The 6,443-nt window shown below is 55.9% G+C and overlaps 1 long non-coding RNA gene across 5 annotated transcripts in view; it reads left to right on the top strand.

The window, feature by feature from the left end:
* LOC112659398 (uncharacterized) overlaps nucleotides 1-5,557 on the top strand; it is a 74,887-nt gene extending 69,330 nt beyond the window's left edge. For 3 of the 5 annotated variants that reach the window (XR_004806750.2, XR_004806747.2, XR_004806745.2), the window contains 4 exons: nucleotides 1,624-1,862; nucleotides 3,721-3,933; nucleotides 4,972-5,092; nucleotides 5,241-5,557. This is a non-coding gene — a long non-coding RNA (uncharacterized LOC112659398). The remainder of the gene's footprint in view (nucleotides 1-1,623; nucleotides 1,863-3,720; nucleotides 3,934-4,971; nucleotides 5,093-5,240) is intronic. The other 2 variants (XR_004806749.2, XR_003136327.3) reach the window with 1 other exon arrangement.
* Nucleotides 5,558-6,443: the final 886 nt, after the last annotated feature.

Here is a 6,443-nt window from a genome sequence, read left to right as displayed (position 1 = left end):
CAATGTTTTTCTTCCAGAAAACATAGGAAATACAAATAAGCCGAGCACAGCAAATCATCCAGCCTCACCTGAGAGCTAACCCTGTGTATGTTCTGATGTATGTTAGTCCAGACCTGTCCTCGTCAGGGACTATGGTCTAACCCCCATTTTTTGACAGCCAACAGAGGCTCGTTTAACCTCACAGCAGCCCTGTGGCTATTCTAAGCACTGTAAACTAGGAGAGTAAGGAACAGAGAGGTTAAGTCACTTGCTCACCGTCTCCCAGCCAGGAAATATCAGGGCAGCAGCAGTGGGGAGCCAACATCTTCTGCAAAGTCTGTGGGGCCCTTGTGCTAGCCTGCGTCTCCCCCCTCAGCATCACTCTTGCCTGCCTATAGCTCTCCGGTTCTACCTGCAGGGACTCTGGGGAGCAGCCCCAACCCATCTGCTCTGGGGGCTACTGAGGGGCCCACCTAGGGCTCCCCTTCTTGGTTGGGGAGGGGGCTTCCCATTCTTCCCCTCAGCCCCCCTCTCCATCCAGGCAGCATCCAGCTCCCTGGCTCAGGCAGGCCTCCTCCCCTCGAAACCTCTCCCAGCCCCTTACCACCACCCCCTCCAGGGCAGGGTCAGGCAGTCGGGCTCTGCTCCCCACCTGGGCCCAGCAGTAATTGATGTGCTCAGCGTGGCCTGAGGCAGGGCGAGATCCGGAATCATCAAAGGAAGATTAAATTATGCTCTGAAGCAGCCAAGGGGTTGTTTTAGGAAGGTTTTCGACTTGAGGCTTGTGGTGAGCGGAGTTGCTGCTGGAGCCCCCCTGTTCTGGGCATTCGCCCTCTGCCAGGTTTTCTGGCTCCTAATTGGGCCTGGGTTATTGGTCTGTTCCTGTCCTCGTGGAGTGTTGTTTAAAGGAGCCTGGTGACTCCCCGTGGAGGCTGCTGGAGGTGAGCCAGAGGATAGACGCGTAAGCCAGGCTGGGGTGGCCTGGCCCCCAGCGGATGTGCTGGGATTCATGAAATCTGAACCAAGGAGTTCTCTCCGCCAGGCCCAAGGGAATGGAGTCAGGCACTTGCTGTATGACCTTGGGCAAATCACCTCCCTCTGGGCCTCTCATTTCTCTTCATTAGTTAAGTGGCTCACACACACACACACACACACACACACACACACGCACACACACGCACACGCACACGCACGCACACGCACACGCACACGCACACACGCACATTCCAGAAATCTTCTATTCAAATAGTATGCTGGGTTTGTAAGGTCGATCTATAAAGCAGATATGAGAGGAGGTGGTCTGGCTAAAGTGGGTACGAAGGTGGAGAGAAAGCTGCCCCTTCCTCACCCCCGCCCCCCAGCTCACCCTCCCCTTGGCATCGTCTGTCCCCCACTGCTCTGCCTGAGGCATCTCCATTATATTAGAGGATCTGTCACTTCTTCCTTGCTGCGATACTAAATCAAATATGTTGAAATTAAATTTTTTTTAAAGAAATGATACATCTGGGAAATCTTACACGCTAAATGCATTTTTAGTTTGGGATATGGAAATGTATTTTCTTCCTTCCTCCTTCTTTCTCCCTTCTTGACTTTTCTCTCTTGTCCCTTCATCTTTTGTCTGAGCGCTCCCCTGTGTCCTTTTAGTTGCAACGGGCTTAATCAGTGGCCCCGTCCCTGCTGGGCCCCAGCACAGGCATGTGTCTTCAGCTGGAAGGCCTAAGGAATCATCAAGTTCAAAACCAGTGTCCTGACCTTACATGCAGGGAGACCAAGGTTCGGTGAAGGAAGGAGCACACTCCTGACCCTTGACTTCCCTGGCTCCACTGCAGGCTACCATCCTTCTAAATCTTCAGTTTGCTGAAGCAGAGGACGCGTCATGACAGGTAAAACAGGGGAATCTTATTCTGTGGGAGCAGCAGTGGGGAGTCTGGGCGTTCTGGCCAATTACCGAGACCACACTGAACTTTCTGGGGGTTATCAGCTCTCCCACCCACTCATCTCTTCATTTGTTTGTTCATCTCTCCCCCGCCTCCCTCCCTCCTTCTCTTCCTCCCTCCCTCCCTCCCTCCCTTCCTCCCTTCCTCTTCCCTCCTTCCATCCATCCATTCCTCTCTCCCTCCACCCATCCTTCCCTCCATCCCCCTCCCTCCATCTTTCCATCCATCCGTCCATCCATCTATTCCATCTACCCACCCCTCCATCTGTCTAATGTGCCTCATGCCTTGTATGTATGAAGCCCCATACTAGGAGCTAAGGTGCTTGCTCTACCCTTCAGTCTGCTTGACAGAGAAAATAGCAGCCCAGAAACAATTACAGCACAAAGGAGATTGGCCTCAATGACACAGGAGAGTCCATGCAGTTGTAGTCCTTTCCAGAGAGTGAAAGAATGACTAGATTTGATGGATCAGATTATGGTGAACTTCCCAGAGAAAGAGGTGTTATTTACACTGGGTTTGGACGATTGGGAGGTAGAATCTGGGAGGGACCAGCAGCCCCAGGGGTATGATTATAGGCATGTTTGGAGAAATGGAAGGTAAGTTGGATAAACAGTGTGGACAGGACCTTTCTGCCTACTGTGGTGGTGGCCTTGGTTCCAGGGGCTGGGACATAGCTGTGATAGTCTCAGAGGGGCTGGTGATCCCCCGGGCTTCTCTACCCCTGTGCACTGGGAGTGGGGAAGGTCTTGGGTTTGTGGCTCACCAATGGAGTCATGCTCAGTAGTATCTAAACACATTTTGTGAAGTGCAGATCTTTCTCACCTCATAAAGTTTCCATATAGTTGAGTGGGCCCTTGGAGACCTCCAGGTGCTGCTGCCTGCCTGCCTCCTCACTGCCCTATCATGGGTTCAAGTCAGAAGCTGCGACATGTATAGGGCCCGTCCTGCAGCTCAGACTATGGCCCTAGGTGGGGATAGAGAGATGCTCAGTAAGTTCCCAAGAGCCAAGAGCTATTCCTAAGGGGCCCCAGATTCAGTCCATGTCCTTGGATGGCTCTAAACAGAATACGTGGCCTGTACGAACCTGGACAAGGGATTGTCCTCTGCCTTCAGGCCCCTTTTTCCCCTCCATTTATTCTAAAATTTCCTTCACAGGAACCAGGCAGTTCAGGGAAGAGGGATCTTACATGTCTGAATTTGAATCTTGCTAGTTGTTTGGCCGTGGGCAGGTGGTGTCACCTGGTTAAGCTTTAGTTTTCCCGCTTGTAAAATGGGGATTAATACCCATCTTCTAGGATTGTTGGGATTTATAAATAAAGTACATAAAACCCTGAACACAGTGCCAAGCACACAGTACTTAATTTGAGGGTCAGCCCTGAGGGAACAAGCTTCAGGAAGCCCAAGGAGTTCCAGAAGAAGAGGAGGAAAAAGAGAAAAGGTTGCTAGAAGGAGAGCACAGGAGGGGTTGGCCTTTGGCCCTGAGGGTCGCAGGCTGGAAGGGCTTCCAGGTGGTGGAAGGGGGGCTCTTGAGGCTGTCCTTGGGCACCTGGAGTATGTCCTCACCCAGCCAGTCACTGCTGAGCCCATCATGTTGCCAGGCAGGCTGGGCCTCGGCTGTCAGCCCAAGTAGGAAAGGGCAGGGACACAGGTCCCAGGATGACTAAGGGACTGTGCTTGAGTGACCGGAGACCCCAGCCCAGGGCAGGCCAGGAATGGCCCTCTTCAGTAGCTTTGAAGAGACTGGGGGGCTGGGGGGAGTCGCTCCCTGCTGGCACACTTCAGGAACTGTATCTCTCACCTCCAGGACGTGGCCAAGGTTCCCAGCCCACCTGCCACCTGAACCCAGCGCAGAGAGTGGATGGATGGATGTGGACCTGGAAACCCCTACACTGGACAGCTTCTCTAAGACCTTGAGGGAGGGGACCCCCTAGCTCCAGGCTGATGCAGCAGATGTCTCAGTCCCTGTGTCCCTGGCACTGCTTTCTGCTTATTAAATGCCCGAAACCAGGGTTGGCCGGTACAGATGCCCACAGGGCCGGGTGATGTGAAAAAGTGGGGTGGGCTAGGCGTGGGCTGTGGTGAGTGGCTGGGTGCAAGGAGAAGTGCAAGGCACATGTCCGGTCTGAAGGGGGCAGTGGTGCTCAGCGCCAGCTGGTGTTGCCATGGGAATATGCAGGCTTGGGTTGCCAGAGCTTCAGATATTTTAAAAATAGCTTGAAATCTGGACTTTGTGAAATTTTCCAATTGTGTAGGCGACCCTTCTTCCCACCTTCTGGAATCCCTTTGTCTTTTCTGCTTCTACCACCTATTAGAGCCACAAACTCCCTCAAGTGATTCCTTGTAGAGCAAGGTAGGATTTCCTTGGGTTCATCCTCCCGTTACTCCTTGCTGGACCTCAGAATTTGGAGAGCAGGGCCTTCGGCTGTCTGTTCATTCAGCAGACATTTCTCTAGCACCTGGTTTGTGCTGGGTCTTGTGCAGAGAGGTGTGGAGGATGGGAGAAGTGAAAAAGACAGAGTGTGGCTTTGGGGTCCACAGAGCCCTGGAGGGATAGTGGAGGGGACAGGCATCCGTGGAGGCCGTGCCGGGCGTCAGGAACCCTAAGGACACTGCCCCATGTGCTTCCCTCCAAGACTTCATACCAGAGTGGTGGTTTCTTGTCTGAAATCGGCCATAGGGGTGGGGTGGGAGGGTTGGCTCCATGCTGCACTCATGCTCTTTTGTCATCTTTTCACCCGCTATTCCCAAGGTAGGCTCCTCTGGGCTCCTCAGATGTCACCTCCTCAGAGAGGCTTTCCAGGACGTGCTAGGTAGAGTAGCACCCCCAACTTTAGCAACACCTTCTCTAACAGGCTCCCTGCTCTTTATAGCATGTGTCACGGCCGGGAATTCGGACTCGTTGGTCTTCCGCCTCTCCTGCCCCTGGCCATGTGGCCATGAGGGCAGGGCCTGGCTCAGACCCATTTGCTACTGACCACGCAGCAGGGGCTCTCTGAGGTCATGTTCAGCAGGTGCACGCTGTCCGCAAGCCACCCTCCTTTCCATTTCTTCTCAGGAAGCCGTCTCAGCAGGGGGAGCGCTCAGCCTTGGGCCCCACCGTCCAGCCCTAGAGTCTTCACTGGCAAAATGGGTGCAGCCCTAACAGTTCTAACCTCCCGGGGCTGGGAGAAGAGCAGGTGCGTGTGGTCCTGTGACGTGAAAGTCTGAACTCTGTCATGGGGTGTGGTGTCCCTGGGGCCTGGCTGGGAGCTTGGAGCCCATCTCACACCCAGCCCCCAACCCCCAGCAGCGCGGTTTTCCACTTGCCTTGGTTCCTGCCTACAGGCCTGCCCTGCAGTTATCTCCCTGCTCTGGGCAGAAACGCCGAGTGAAAAAGATGGGCCGAGGCTCCCGGAGCGGCCGGTGCAGGAGAGAAGCCACGGATGCAAGGGCGGATGTTCAGAGCCTGAGAAATCCCAAAGCAACTGCCACTCTTGGTCCTTGGGCTTCCAGTAGCTCCTTCCCCTCACCCACTCCTGGGGAGGGCCCCTGGCAGATGAACCTTCAGCGTGGCATAGGCATCCGCACGTGGAGGCTGTGGCCGTGGGGACGGTTTGACGGCCAGAGATGCCAACGAGCAGATGTGTAGGTGCCTGGAGGGGAGGGAGCCTGCGGGTGGGGGTGGGGGTGGGGGTGGGGGCCCACCCTGTGGTTTCCCCTCGGCTGCCTTGTGCGTGCTGGGTGCGCAGGGTGTGGAATCCTGGATGGCTGTGTCGGGGTACGCGGCCGTGGTGGCCTCCCCGGGCTCTGGCCTCCCCTCTGCCGTCAGGGCTGTTTATGAAAGGCAGACGGTGAAGTGTATCGGGTTTGCAGAGAACTCAAAGCTGACGTTGAGGGCATCTGATGAGGAGGACAGGGTCGGACTCCAAAGGACTGGACGGGCGGTGCTGAGCCTGCCACCTCCTAGTCACACCACTTCAGACTAGTCGCATAAACTTCCTGAACACTGGCTGGTCCGTCTGCAAAGTGGAGGTGATGTCACCTCCCCGCGGTGCCCTGAGGGTCAGAGACAGCGAGCCCGTGGCCGCCAGCCCAGGGCGGGGCTCCCACTGGCCACTGGCCGCGGCTAATGACAGTGGGAGCTCCTAGGGCCAGGGCATTCATGTGGCAGCGCTGTGTCCCCAGTGCCCGGGGTGGCGTGGGCACCGAGCAAATGCTTGTCAGAGGAACGAACAAGATGAGATCTGACAGGGATAAATGTCAGTTCCCGGACTCGGATCCAAAGCCCCAGCTGCACATGGGTGCTGCGGGGGTGGGGGTGGGGGTGGGGGTGGGGGTGGGGGTGGATGGCTCAGCAACTAACAGCACATGAGTGGAAAGTGGAAGGATGTAAGCTGACAGAGGTTCTGGTCACCATGAGGCGGCTTTGCCAAAACCAGGCCGGGGGCACTCGCGTGGCACCAGCAGAGGCCCAGGGCTCAGACGGACAGAGGCCACAGCGTCCCGCCTGCCTCCCCAGCCTCCGAGGACCCGAGCGCCCAGGGCCAC

Source organism: Canis lupus, chromosome 18, assembly GCF_003254725.2.
Source record: "Canis lupus dingo isolate Sandy chromosome 18, ASM325472v2, whole genome shotgun sequence".
NCBI lineage: Eukaryota > Metazoa > Chordata > Mammalia > Carnivora > Canidae > Canis > Canis lupus.
The sequence above is the reverse complement of the archived record's forward strand: the minus strand, read 5'-3'. Positions and strand labels throughout refer to the sequence as shown.